Genomic DNA, 15712 nt, shown 5'->3' on the forward strand with positions numbered 1-15712 from the left:
CACCTCCAGCAATTTTAGAATATTTTCATCACTCCCCAAAGAAAGCCTGTGTCCGTGAGCAGTCACTCTCCATTTCCTTCTAGTACCTACTCTCCAGACCCAGGTAGTGCTAATTGGTCCGTCTTCATAGAGTTGCCTCTTTTGAGCATTTTATATAAATGGGATCCTACGCTCTGTGGTTCTTCTGACTTTGCCTCTGCTCATTTAGCACCATGTTTTCATGGACCATCCACGTTGTAGCATGAATCAGCACTTCATTCCTTTTGATGACTAAATAATCTTTGTATGGAAAGACCACATTTTATTTATCCATTATCAGTCGATAGGCATGTGGGTGATTTCCACTTTGGGGTTATGAACAGAGAGTCATGAAAGTCCAGAGAGAAATGTTGCTATGAACATTTGTGCACGTTTTCAGATCTCTTGGAATTATACCTAGGAGTGGAATTTCTGAGTCTCATGGTGACATTATGTCTAAGCTTTTGAGGAATGTCTGGTTTCTTTTCCTCAGTGATGTATCATTTGACCTCCCAACAGCACGTAGGAGGGTTCTGATTTTTCCACATCATTGTAACAATTATTTCCTATTTTTTAAAAAAATGATTATCCTAATGGGTCTAAACAGGTTAGTCTTTGTAGTTAGATTTACACTTCTCTGATGGCTAAATGATAATGATAATCTTTTCATGTGTTTATTTACCATTTGTACATCTTAGGTAAATGTTTTTTTCAGATTATTTGTCCATTTTTCTTGTGGGGGGTACTAGGGATTGAACTCAGGGGCACTGGACCAGCCCCATTTAGAGACAGGGTCTCACTGAATTGCTTAGCACCTTGCTGTTGCTGAGTCTGCCTTTGAACTTGTGATTCTCCTGTCTCAGGCTTCCAAACTGCTGGGATAACAGGCCTGTGCCACCACGTTGGGCTTCTTTGCCCATTTTTAAAACTGTTAATTTTGTAGTCTTAAAAAAATTTATGAAATACAGAAGTTTATTCTCTCACAGTTCTGGGTGGGGAATTTCAAAATGAAGGTGCCAACATATGAGATGGGCCAACTTACTGCATCGTCACATGGTAGAAGAGCAGAAGAGAAAGAATCTACTCCCTTAGATCCTTAATATCACATCCTCATAACCTGAACACCTCCCAAAAGGCCTCACCTTCCAAGGCAACCACACTGGGGAAAAATGTTCAACACATTAATTTAGGATGACACATTCAAACCATAGCATTTATGCAGTTCATTTTTTTTAACCCAAACTAATTACTTGTGGTGATTATGATAAGATAGACTTACATATGATGAATTCATACACTACAAATGCTACAGCTTGTCAATTTGATTTGTAAGAAACACATGTTGCCTTTGTTGTCCAGAATTAGAGATGCTAAATAAGGATCCAACATAATGTACACAGTTAGCCAATTTGAGTTCACTGTATATTTGGAAAATTAATGTGCATGTGTACGAGAAAAGGCATTTTAGATTGAAGGAAGAAAAAAAAAACCCTCCATGAATATAGGGTGATGCTAACTGATAAGTATTAAACAATGGGAGCTGAAAATAACCTTCTTTTGATGAAAAATTTTAGTTGTAGTTGGACACAATACCTTTATTTTATTTATTTTTATGTGATGTTGAGGATCGAACCCAGGGCCTCGCATGTACTAGGTAAATGCTCTACCACTGAGCCACAACCCCAGCACTTGATGAAAAATTTTAGGTCATATTCTTCTGTAACAGCCATTCATTTAAATAGATGACAGGCAGATAAAAGGTAATAGATAAACTTCAGTAGGTAGAACAGCCCATTATTAACACAACAGTATTTTAAAGTCACTATAACTTACAAAGAGGGAAATAATTGGTTATTTTTACTAGCGTGGTTGCCCTCCCATTAAGATTAAATTATTGGTAGATTATCAATGAATGCATTCTACCTTCTTATTGTCCTTGCTCCTGAATAGGTCATTGATGCTACAGAAAAATTGTGTAGTTTTAACAACAATACATTGATGCTACTATGGACCAAATGTCCACAGTGGGCACTCTAAAGATAGGTGGGCTGGATTTGAATCCCATGTTGGCCAGCCATGGCCTTGACCATCCCTTCTGGACCTTAGTTCTCTCACCTACACAATGTGGAAGGATGTAACTAGTCACGACACCAGCTCTCACTGAGCTTTTTCTATTTTATTATGTGCACATTAGTAATCTTGTTTAATCTGCTTGTCAATCTTGCAAAAGAGGTGACATAATCTCCATCTTACCAGGGAGAAAACTGAAGCTGAGCAAGTTGCAGCAATGTGTCCAGGTCTGCAGAGCTGGGAGGAGGAGGAGTCCGTTCTTTCCAGGACCTGTTGGACTCTAGGATTTTGCTCAAATGTTAACCTCAGTAAAGTTTTTTTTTTTCCTGAAAATTTACCTTTCCTTTTGTCATTTCTGCCATTTGAATGCAACTGTAATTTAGCAAGTGCTATCAGAAAAGAATCAGAAGAACCCAGATAACAAAACTATCAGCAGCTCACCCAGGCAGAGAAGAGACACAGCAACTGTGAGAAGAACACCGTTCATCGTGATTTGTGCTCACTTTTGAGGAGGTTTTAACAAAGTCTTGGCCTGGCCTCCTCGTTTAGTCCACCTCAAACTCCCTGGAAAACCCTGAAAGGAAAGGACCAGTTAGTTTTGCTCTTCTGCAACGCTCCACTTAGGATTTCCATGTAGTTCCCTAGAGAGACATTGGGTGTCACTTGTGAGTTATGTGAAGTCAATTTTCCTGGCAGTTGACAGCCTGGGTCCTTTCCCTAGAGCTTCCGGCTCCCTGAGATCCGGCTTGGAGGTATGTCCATTACAGGACTTCTGCCCTCGCTCTGCCTGAGTAATCTGCTTCTCATTTGTCCTCAAGAAGAGGGCTCCCTGAAGATGGGTAAGCTTCAAGTTTGAAGACTTCAAGGCCAAGGCCAGAGACTTGCAAATGATGTCTATGGACAGGAGGATGCTGTCGAGGAAGAGGGGGAGTGTCTGCAATGCCCCTGCCAGCTTGGAGTGCTTTCTCCCAGAATTCCCTGCACTCTGCCCACGGGCTTGTCCACACCAGGCTGTGAGCAACTGTGAGCAATTGGAGGGCAGGGACTATTATTTATCCTTCTCTCCTCCCTCCTTCTTTTCTTCCTTCTTCCCTCCCCTCCCATAAATATTTATTGAATATGAATTATGTGCCAGACGCTGGGCATAGAGCAGAGAAAATAGAAAATTTCTCTTCCTTCCTGGAATTTCCAATCTGATTTCTTATTTATCTGTATGTTCTCAGCACCTAGCACACCATAAGGCACTTAATAACCACTTTAACAGCCTGGTATCTCTTCCAGTTTTCTTTTATGCATATCTGAATATATATACACGCTATTTCAATTTGAGATGCAAATGGGATCATGCCTTAATACCATTCTGTGACATACCCTCCTCCTCTAACAGTGTATTATGGCCCTCTTGCCATATTAGGACACAAAAATCTACTTCAGAATTTACAATTTCTCAAATCAAATGCTTTTTGGAGTCACTGAGATCTGTTCCTTAGAATTTAGAAAAGATTGGCCGGGAGTTCAAGTTCGCTCCCTTTGGATTCTCAGGGTTGGCCTAGGATTGGGACTGGACTGGCATGCTCAATTTCTCGCCGTCACTTCTGGTCGCTGTTCATGCTTCTGCTGAGTGGATTTCATCACAGTTTGTTTAGCCACTCTCCACTGCTGGGCTTGGAGGTTGTTTCCGGTCTTTTACACAATGCCGTAGTGAATAACCTCATTCATCTTTTGTTTTATGCATAAGGAATAAATTGCTAGAAGCAGCATTGCAGAGTCAATATAGCAATATATAAATGCTGAATTCTCTCCACTAAGGTTATATTAATTTTCATTTCTGTTAGAATATGTTATCAAATTGTGATTTTGCTTATCTGTGCACACATACACATATTTCTTTTTTATATATTGGACTATTTGTGTGTGTGTGTGTGTGTAGGAATTATTAATCTGAAGCAGCCTTTTAAAAGTGTCAGAAAAAGTCATCTCTTTGTAATTTGAAATGTGATTTTTTTTCTTATGTTATTATTTGCTTTCATGTCTTTTTTTTTTTTTTTTTTTTTGTACTGAGGATTGAAACAGAACCTCGGGGCACTCAACCACTGAGCTAAATCCTTAGCCCTTTTTATTTTTTATTTTGAGACAAGGGAGTTGCTAAGTTGCCCAGACTGGCCTTGAACTTGAGATTCTCCTCCCTCAGAGTCCTGAGTAGCTGCGATTACAGACCTGTACAACCTTGCCTGGCTTCCATATTATTGTTCTTTTAAATCACACAACTCTTTCCACTATGTTGCATTGCAGCTTTTCCTAGAGTGGAATTGCTTGGTTACAAAGTATAGTATCTTTAAAAGGATTTTGGATACATAGTGGGTATTAGATATTATGTGTTTAAAAACAAGTAACTTTTATAGGTTGAGAGAAAAGTTCCCCCACTCATCAACTTGGGCTGACCTTCTCTAATAAATACTTCCACCCACTTTTTATTTTCCTATATTATTTGAAACAAATTATTCCATCTTAAAAGATTTCAGAATTTAGAGAAGACATAATCTTTGGATAAGAAATTCACCATCTCTCTTCTCTGTTCTTCCAGGTACAGGCAATGGAAAGTTCCCCACTCATGCTGATCGGAAAGCTATCCCTGAGAGGCCACTTGGAGGTAAATGTTTAATCACACTCCATGTGCCCTAGGTGGAATCCTGCTCTCATTTTGCAGATAGGAAAAACAAGCATTCACATGGATGAGTCAGCCAGCCCGAGGCCTTTTCTTGTCCAATGAAAAGTCCCCATAGATCCCAAAGCTCTGCCTGAAACATGAATCTTAATTTTTTTTTTTTAATTCATTCAAAATGTGGGCAGGACATTGCCATCAGTCTGTTAATATGTCCAGGTCTTTCCTCTGCCTCCTTCTGTTTGGATGTTGCTTCTAAGAATAATAACCATGTTGATGTGTACTTCCCTCCTGGGATTTTTAAAAAAATGAAATTAGTTTCTTAATTGACAGGTAATAATTGCACATCTTTATGGGGTGCAGTGTGATGTTTCAGTGCTTTGTGTGATGATTAAATTAATATACTTATCCATTATCTCAAACATTTATCATGACTTAGTGATGAGACTAGGCAGCATCCTCCCCTGTGGTGCGTTGGATTTTTAGAATACAATGTGATGGGCATCGGGCAGCACAGTGGACCTCTGTATTTCCCCGCAGAGGCCATCTGGCCAGGGAGGGGAAGTGGGGAAGAGGAACACAAGCTCATAGGCCTGTGAGTGGGAGAACTGATGCTTGAACCTCTTTGGGGTCTCCTTCTGCTTACCCACGGTGCATCTGAAACATGACTGCTCCCTGGGTCCTGTTCTCAGTCACTATCTGGATGGAAAAAGATTCCCAGCACAATCCCCAGAAGGGCTAGTAACTGAGCAACAGAACTTGATCGTGGCATTGCCTGGGGCCTGCCCTCAATCTCTTCCCACCCTCCTCGGGGCCAGTTCCTGAAAGCTTTTCCTGCTCTTGACAGGCTCCCACTGTCCATCTTCAGCTGCCTTCATTGCAGGGGTACAGGCGCTGGGGGTGGGGGTGGATAACATGCTGACCACTGCCCCGGGAGGGTTTCATCATGGCCCTGTCTCTTCAGTTAGGTGGCACAATTACTGAGAATTAGTATTACTGAGTATTACTGAGTATTATTATGCTAAGAGGAGACCCTACCTATACTGGCTCACAGGAGCCTCCAGTGCCCCAGAGATGGGCATTTTATGCCCAGGAGGAACTGGAAGAGACTCTTTGAAGCCAGCAAGTCATGATGCCAGGATTTTGAATCCAGGACTGTCTCACCCCAAGGTCCTTGCTCTTAGCTTTTGATTCATTTTTAACCACCACCCCCCATCCTGGAGTTGAACCAACAAGGATCTTGAGCATACTAAGCAAAAGCTCTGCCACTGGGTTAATCCCCAGCCCTTATCAATCTTTTGATTTTCTTTTGATTCATGGGTCATTCAAGAGGAGTAAGATCAGGCAAGAGGTGACATGAATGTTAGCCAGTGTCACTTTTCCAGGTTCAATAGAGCATTGGAGCTTCCCGGTGGGACAGCGTGTTTGCAAGGAAAGATGTGTGGCCTCTTTGGGGTACTCCTAGAGATAAGGGGGGGGACTTCTGACTCCATGGTAGATCACACTGGACCTTTGGAATGACCTCATGTCACACTGAATGAGTGGCCTCGGACATCTATGCTAAGTGGAGGCTGTGGCTGTGTCCACCCTGCCACCTCATCAGGACTCGGAGCCACCGAGAGAGATACTGAATGCCACCATGCAGGAAAGGGAAGACAGCCTTCTCATATTAAATGTTAAATAATGACCACAGACAGGATCTCACTTTTCACTGTCTGCACCTAGCCCCATTAAATTAAGGCGTCCCTTGGTGGGGGATTTCTAGCTGGGACTTCCCACATGGGTCAGTCCCTTCAGGGAATTTGTGACACTACTCTTCATCTGGGCTCTCAAATATCCAATGTAGGCATCACCTGTCACTCTCCCAAACTCCACATCCAATCATTCACCATTGTTCTAATTTATTTTCTTTACATAATTTCAAAACTTTCAGTAAATCTTATTAATTTTACTCCAAAATAAATACATCCCACAGCTTTTGATGCTGTAGCATGGCTCTTGTGTCATCATCCCCTTCCCCCTTCAGCCACTGCATCCCCTGACCTGGGGGGGCGGGGTGCAGCTGTCCAGTCTGTCCACAGCTTCCTCTCTTTTCCCACAGAAATGTGTTCTCGCAAATCCGGCAGAATGAGGGCTGAGGGTGTGGGCCCCTGGAAGAGTGCTCGCTTAGCGTGTGCCACACTGGCCTAAACACGCACACAAATCAAGCAGAGTGAGCTTTTAAAAATACAGATCATATGCTGGGCACGGTGGTGCACACCTGTAATCCGAGCAGCTCGGGAGGCTGAGACAGGAGGATCTTGAGTTCAAAGCCAGCTTTGGCAATGGTGAGGTGCTTAGCAACTCAGTGAGATCCTATCTGTAAATAAAATACAAAATAGGGCTGGGGTATTTTGTGTTTTATTTAAATAGAGAGTGGCTCAGTGGTCGGATGCCCCTGAGTTCAATCCCCAGTACAAAAAAAGAAAAAGAAAAAAGAAAAATGAGATCTGATCCTATAACTATTCTGTTTAAAATTCTTTGATGGCTGTTTTCCCAATTCCCATAGGAAAAAAATCTAAACTCCCTTGGTCTCCAGGGTCCTATGTAAGCTTGTCCTGCCCACCTTCTCCTGATGAACTCTGTTGCAGGAACTCTTCTTTCTTCAAGTTTCTACCCATGACTGTGATCTACCCAGTCCCAGGGCATTTGCAAGCACAGCTCCTCCCACTGGGCCTACTACCACAGGAACTATGAGGAGTTCCACCCTTCTTTCAGGACTTTGTTTCTGTGCCAGCAGCTCCTGACATAAAATCTTCCCTGCTCCTCTGAGCAGGTTCCCCCTTAAGTGAAAGTGTCCCTTTCATTTCCGTCTGATAATTTATCCCAGGTGGTGTTCTGGGTAGAATTATGTTCTATAAAAGGGCAGGTCTAAGTCCTAAGCCCTTAGAACCTGTGAATGTGACCTTACTTGGAAATGGGGTGTTTGCAGATGTAATTCAGTTAAAATCAGGTCACACAGGTTAGGGGAGGCTAATGACTGGTGTCATAAGAAGAGGGAAGTTTGGACATAAGTAGGCACAGGGGAGGACACTATATAAATACAGGAGCAGAGATGGGGGGAGGGATGTGGACAAGCCAAGAAACCCAAGAACTGCTGTATCCGTCAAAGGCTGGGAAAGACAGGGAAGGACTCCCCAAGAGCATCTGGAAGGAAGAACCACACCAACACTTAGTTGCAGACTTTTGGCCTCCAGAGATGTGAGAGAGTAAATTCCCATGGTTTTAAGCCACCAAATTGGGCTAATTTGTTACCTAGAAAATGAATACAGCTAGTAATTATTTTGTTTGCTTATTTTTTATTTCTTAGATTTTTCTCTTACTTGACAAGAGTTTTATTTCATGATCATTTGTATCCCTGGTGCCCAGTGGTATATGGAGCATATAGTAAATGCTCACCAAATACCTTTGATTCCCCCATGTCCAGTCAGCTAGAACAGCTTATCCACTTTAACTTGCCCTGTGTTCGTTGCTTTGTATATCCTCTGTGGCTTCCATTTCTGTTCATCACCTCCCTCTCACTTTTAATTTTTAAAAACTTTATTACTTTGTAAGTTCTGGGCATTGACTCCAGGGCCTTGTGTATCTTGGCAAATGCTCTAGCATTGAGCTATAGCCTTAGCTCTTTCCCTTCTTTTTTAACATAGATCTGATCTTAATTTTCTGCTCTAAACCTAAACTCTTTAACCACTGCCCATACTAGTTTCTGGACCTTGAGTGAGCTCTGTAGCCTCTCAGCCTCGGTCTCCTGATCTGTTCAAAGCTAGTAATATAGCACCTGCCTTACCAGGTCAATGTCGAAAATGACCAAGAATCAATGCAAAGCATGTCACATCCTAGCATTCTCGTGAATGCTAATTTCTGTTCGGGTTAGGTTATATGAAACACAAGGCTCTATAATATGAGTCTGAGCTGGCTTACCCAGCAACTATCAAAAATGATAAAAATAAAACAAGGTTTGCCTGGCATTTAGGCCTGTTGAAGTTTGGAAAAGACATCAATTTTGAAAGCATGGGTTTGCATATCATTATAGAGACAAAGAAAATACATTAAGTGAAAGATTTAATGTAGGTTCACATTTATATCAAAATCGTGTCAGTGGCACCAGAGATGTAATTTTAAAAATAGAAATAAAGGAATTCATTTTAATCATAGCTCTGAAAATTGGTGTTCTATATTTCTGAAATCCTCTTAATCAGGAAATTTAAAAAAATGCTTAAAATGGGTGGGAACACACATCAGAGCAATTCTGAAATTTAATGTGTGCAAATTATTCATATATTCATCATTTTATTATAGCACATAGATTTGTGGAATCAAGTTCAGAGTAAAGGGAATATCCATTAGCTACTATAAAGAGGCCCATAAGTGAAATGGATTTAAATATTATAACTACCTTCCTATTGACTCAGAGCTCTTGCCAAAGCCTTCGCTGTTTAATACATTTGGTGGTTCTCATTGATGCGAAAGGCTGAATTGGTGGAAAATTTTCCTTATAAAAACGTTTTCTTTCACAAAGTGAGACTTTCAGTAGCACTGAATCAGACTGTGGTGTGGCCAGCTGCTTTTCTGCAACTGCTTTTGTTTGTTTGGAAAAGCTTTAAAAACAGGCTCAGCCAGGAAGGGAGTAATGATTGAAAACAGGAATATGGATAGACCTTGATATGAAGGCTAGCCCAGGTGCTCCCAGCAAGATGAGCATGCTATGAACAACTAGTTATTAAGATCTGAAACTCACCTAAATGGTAGGAGATGAAGAAGCTTTGGCTCATATTCTGTGGCCTGGGAGGGGACAATTGAGGCAGGGCTGTAGTTGGAATGTGCCCCTGGAGTTCATGTGTTAGAAACTAATCCTCAATGCCAAATGACCTTTAAGAGGTGATCAGATCACGAGAGCTCTATCCTCTCCAGTGACTTAATGCTGGTATCACATATGTGGGCTCTTTATACGTGGTCTCTCTCTCTATTTCTCTCTTGCTTTTGCCCTTCCGCCTTCTGCCATGGGATGACACAGCAAGAAGACCCTCTGTTGAACCACCATGCAAAGAAAAGACCATGGACTACAATTTTAAATCATATTAAAGCAAGCTTGTATTGTGCACACATAGAAAGCTGGTCACCAGCAACTGACTCTCCCAACCCTGGGCTAGAGATCAGCATTCTAGCTCTCCAGGAACAAGGTTTTATAGCACAAAAAGTTGCAAATGGGGGGTGTCTTGAGAACTCACAGATAACAGGATTTTGACAAGCATAAAACAAAGGCAGATAGCAGGTTAATGATCTACGTGGCATGATATTTCAAGGAAAGGAGTAAATTCAGATCCCAACGTCAGGGTTTATGAGGTGCCGCTGAGGTTTCAGAGAGGGTTGTTATCTGGTCAAGGAGAGCCAGGCATGGGTGACTTCAGATCATGTGCAGGAATTCCAAACAAGTTTAGAAATCTCAGTGACTTATAGTAACACAGAAATTAATTTTTCATGACTGTGTGATGAGATGGTTCCCAATCTTAAGATGGAATTAGGCTGGGCTCATCACCTTACCAGATGTGGACCCCTTGATCTTGAACTACTCAGCCTCCAGAACCAAGAGAAATAAATTTCTGTTTCTTTAATCACCCAGTCTGTGTATTCTGTATTCTGCAAAGCAGCAGGAAGTGCACTAAGACAAGCAGCTAGCTTTTCAGGCAGAATATTCTGCTGATTTTCCCCCACCGTGTGTGTGTGTGTGTGTGTGTGTGTGTGTGTGTGTGAGAGAGAGAGAGAGAGAGAGAGAGAGAGAGAGAGAGAGAGAGATATGACTTCCCCCCTGGTGATATGTCTGTTTCTGAACCCATCTCAGCAGTAGCTGTAGGTCCTTGGTGTATGGTGGTGCCTGCCTGTAGTTCCAGTGATACAGGAAACTGAGCAGGAGGATCATCAAGTTTGAGGAGAGCCTTGGCATCTTACCAAGGCCCTGTCTCGAAATAAAAAAGAAAATGGCTGAGGATGTAGCTCAGTGATAGAGAGCTTGCCTACCATTGACAAGTTCCTGGGTTCAATTTCCAGTGACAGAAAAGAAAAAGAAATGGGGAGATCACAAAGGACCATGATTGAAGAGCTAACAATGCTTAATTCCAGGAGACCAGATAGACGTTTTGTATGAAGTTCAGATCTTGTACCAGGGAACATTTTTTTCTTATGTTATAAAGGGCATTAATGGGAAATTGATGAAATTTAAATAATATTTGATGATAGTATTGTAGCAATATTAATTTCCTGATTTTTGGATAATTATACTGTGGCTATGTAATAGATGCCCTTGATTTTAGGAAATACACACTGAAGTATTTAAGTATGAAAGAAATATCATGTCTCTATCTTTATTTCCAAATCATTCATAAAAATGAGAATCATACAAAGGCATAGTAGTCTCCCCTTATCAGTGGTTTTTCTTTCTATGGTTTTATGGCTTTAGTTACTTGTTGTCAATCATGAATACTACCAAACCCTATATATACACAGTACAATAATATTTTGAGAGGGAAAAAGGAAGGGAGGGAGAGAGAGAGGGGCGGGGAGGAAGAGAGACCACACTCACATAATTCTTATTACAGTATATTGTTATAATTTATAATGTGCCTAATTTATAACTTAGGCACAGTAAGAAATTAACAATTTCTTACTGTGCCTAAGTTATAAATTAAACCTTATCATAGGTGTGTAAGCAAAGAAAACAGCACTACAGGTTTTGATATGCTCTAAGATTTCAGGCGTCCACGGGGGTCTTGGAGTATATACCCTGTGGACGGGTGGTGCCCCTGTACTCTAGGGAGGTAGAATGGTAAAGCAGATGCAAAATGTTATCACTTGAAAGTCCTAATAGAATTCATTGTACTATTTTTACATATTTTTTATAAGTATAAAATTCTATTAAAGTTAAAAACAAAACATCATAATTAGGGAACCCTCTGCCGTTGTATGTCTTAGTGCTGATTGCACTACAATAAATTTTCTGCAAAGTACTTTTCAGGCAGGATGTGATTCTTGCTCATATAATGGCTATTATTGTTGTATTTTTTCAATCCTCTGCATGATTGTACTAAACGTCATAGAAAAATTAAAGATTTACTCAGTACTTGGGCTCCCTGGGGGAAAAAGAAATAGTGAAGCATTTTTGCTAATGTTAGGTGTGTCAAAGAAAGTACAAGGCATGTTGCTTTCTAAAATTTCTAATGAAAAACTGGGGGGGGGGGTTGCAGCCATGTGAGACCCTGGGTTTGATCCCCAGTACTGCAAAAAAACAAAAACAAAAACAAAAACAAAAACCTAATACTTCAATGCATTTTATACATTTTTAAGATGGTGTAAATATTTATTTGTATTTAGCCTGAGAGGGTTATGAGGCTTATAAAAATAGACTACAATATTGATACATCAAGTCTTTCCAAAGCATTTAACTTAGTTTTCATGTATATTTAACTTAGTTTTGCATGTATATTTCACTATGTGATATTTACATAAATAATTATAATAACAAATATGAATTCTATAAATATGTTGGGAACACACACGAATAACATTTGGAATAAGTGCACACAACTCAATAGGAATAAACACTCAGGCACTTTCTTGCTGTGGGTATCAGTCAGGGTATCTTAGGTTGATGGGGGTGTTGATCGATCCACCTAGTAAGTTAATTGGAGATCGTATAGGAAAATTAACACTTTGTTAAGTAGCAAGTATTTACTGTCATGTCCTCAACCATTGCCTTTCCCGTGGATATTTCACCAAGATATTCTAGGCCCTGGTAGTAAAATGTTATCTAGTTACCACCATCACTAAAGCAAACATATCAAAAGGGGAAAGGCTTTCTACATTCCAAGGTTTGTGATACCACTCTTCAAAGTCAGCACTGTATTTGAAGAGCTTGCTGATAACATTTTCATTTTGATAGGATTGAGCACCTATTTTGAGAAATCCAGAAGTAGCTCCATGGTCTTGGTCAGGACTGTTTTGTTTTGTCCGCAATACCAGGGACTGAACCTAGGGAGCGCTTTACCCCTGAGCTACATCCCCAGTCCTTTTTATATTTTTTATTTTGAGACAGGGTCTCTCTAAGTTGCCCAGACTCTCCTGGAACTTGTGCTCTTCCTGCCTCTGCCTCCAAGTCACTGGGATTGCAGGCATGTTCCACTGAGCCCAATCAGCTTGGTCAAGACCCCAAGATGGAAGACAAGGGAAAGGAATTTACCTCTGTAAAGGAAGAGGAATTTAGTGGCCTGTGAATGTGAGAAGTCCCATGCTTACTAACCTTAGGCACTGTTACCACCAGGAACCCAAACAAGCAAACATTTCTATTAAATGTATCTCTTGTGGGGTGTGGAGGCTCATACTGGTGATTCCAGTGACTCAGGAGACTGAGGCAAGAGAATCTCAAGTTCGAGGCCAGTCTGGGCAACTTAGCAAAACTCTTTCTCAAGATAAAAAATAAAAAGGGCTGAGGGTGTGGCGCAGTGGTAGAGCCTTTGCCTGGCTTGTGTGAGACTCTGGGTTCAATCCCCAGTACCATAAAAACAAAACCAAAAAACCACAAAGAACTCTTATCTCATCCCCAAGACACTGAGATTCATTAAAGGGGAGAATCTTTTGTGCTGGAGAAACATCCTGATTGGTCACAAGTGCCCACACATTGAGCCTAAGGTGTGCATATCGTAGCATGTCCCCAAATAGGTCCCTTAGAGCACCAGTTCAGTTAATGGGTGTTCTGTGAAAAAGGCCCATGGTCACATGCATTTGGGAAACTCTGGGGTCCAGAGTATCCTCAGTTGAAGGTACTGGGTTCAAAAGGAGACACCCTGAAGTCTGGCACTTTGGCATGCTGGGGATGAGAAGGCCTCTGGGGTGAAGTCTCTCTGACCTTCTTCTGTCCTCTTGTTTCTTACCTGTCTTTCTCCTTATCCACCCCCAAGCAATTCTTAGAAACCAGAATAACCTCTTTCCCAAGGTGAGTCACAGAAACTAGAATATTACTCCAACCATCTCCACCCTTCTGCATAGGAACTAGCCACAAAGGAATTTTCTCACCTACTTTTGTCTGGTTGTAGATGATAAGACCCTCCTTCTGGAGGGATTCTGCCCCATACCCAGGAAGAAGGAGTGACTTATAGAGGCCAAGAAGAACCTGAACACAGGCCTCACCAGCTCCCCCCAGGCTGTTCCCATTAGGTCACAGGCCTTAGTCCAGATACATTTCTACATGGCTGTGCATTCTTTATCAGATCTAACTATAAAAATACACAGTTTTCCCCAAGTATTTGAGTCTTCCTTTCCCAAGTTCCACTTAAAACTTGAGTTAAATAAATGTGTTATGCTTTTCTCTTGTTGATCTGTCTTCTGACCCAGAAGGACAGGCACCGCCCCTTTCCACCCGCACACCAGACACTCACAGAACACTGAATACACAGACGCGCAATTTGTGTCATGCATAGTTTCCTCAAACTCCTTTTCATGCAAATCTTTCTTTCGGTGATGGAACTGAACCCAGGGCCTTGGGTATGCTAGGCCAGCACTCTGCCACTGAGCTACATACCCGGTTTTTGAAATCGTTCACTCATGGAACATCTTTTACACTAGCTGTTCCTTTAAATTCGTTTTAGGAAACATTGATATCTGTCCTTGAAAGCTGGGTGGTTGTGGAAACACGGGATTTTTTTGATTGAGATAAAAACCATAGCAAATTATAAAATAATGTTCAGTCCCAGGTTTGGGCACCAAAATAAATAAATAAATAAATAGTAAAATAATAAAATGATGAAAGTTCCTCAAGACTTAAACAGAATTCCCATGCACACTGGAAATGGTACTATTAGGTGACTCCCTACGAAAACTGAAAACATGTCCACATGATGATTTGTTCGTGATGGGCTGCGGATGTGGCTCAGTGATAGAGCACTTGCTGGGCATTGCATGAGGCCAGGATAAATAGAATATGGTTTATCCTTGTCATGTACTTTTTTTGAACATAGAAAGGAATGAAGCCCTGATACATCCTAGAGCATTCATGAACTTTGACATCATCATGCTGAAGTGAAAGAAGCCAGACACAAAAGGCCACATATGATATGATTTTTGTTTACATGAAATGTCCAGAATAATGAAATCCACAAAGACAAAAGTGGATTAGTGGTTGTCACTGGCCAGAGGGGAGAGGATTGGGGCATGACTGCTTAAAGGGATGCAGGTTATTTTTGGGATGTTGAAAATGTTCTGGAATTAAATAGTGGTATGTATTAGTCTGTTTCCTTATACTATAATAAAATGAAATGCATGAGGCTGAGTACTTTAGAAAGAAAGGAGGTTTACTGAGCTCACAGTTTTGGAGGCTGAAAGTCCAAATGGTGTGGCACTGGCTCTGGTGAGGGTTCCTTTGGCTGCTCGTGGTGGATAACATCACATGCCAAGAGTATCTACAAGAGGGAGGGAGATCACATAGCAAGGCAGCATGGGGAGCTATCAACCTTTCAACCTCTCACTGCAGAGATTGGAGAAAATGTAGTCTCACTTTGCTCAGCAGTTCATCTCGTCCCAAATGTGTATGTTCCAGAGTCATTTATACCTTAGGAAAGAATTTCCTCAAGGGTACTGTAAAAGTTCTTGAACTTGACATCTTGAAGGGAGTTGTAAACAACCAGCTAAATAATTACATTGTCTTTCTAAGCCATAGAATTTTTATATATAATCAATTATTATTATTATTTATAAATAACAATGGCATGTTGACTGATACTGTTAACATTTCTGAGGCACAATATGCCTAGGTTATTAGATTGTTTAATGCTATAACCAAATACTTGCAGGTGGGCTTTGTTGGTATGGTACAAAATTACTTCCTGAAATTTGTCTAGGTGGTTAGAAATTGTAGAACATGGAGCTCTTGAAATTTTA

General features: G+C 41.0%; 1 long non-coding RNA gene across 1 annotated transcript in view; it reads right to left on the reverse strand.

Annotated features, from left to right (window-relative positions):
* The window catches only part of LOC114097047 (uncharacterized), a 48771-nt gene that overhangs the window by 9201 nt on the left and 23858 nt on the right, over positions 1 to 15712 (reverse strand). The window contains exon 2 of the long non-coding RNA XR_003583537.2: positions 2530 to 2662. This is a non-coding gene — a long non-coding RNA (uncharacterized lncRNA). The remainder of the gene's footprint in view (positions 1 to 2529; positions 2663 to 15712) is intronic.

This window comes from Marmota flaviventris, chromosome 19, assembly GCF_047511675.1.
Source record: "Marmota flaviventris isolate mMarFla1 chromosome 19, mMarFla1.hap1, whole genome shotgun sequence".
Taxonomy (NCBI): Eukaryota; Metazoa; Chordata; class Mammalia; order Rodentia; family Sciuridae; genus Marmota; species Marmota flaviventris.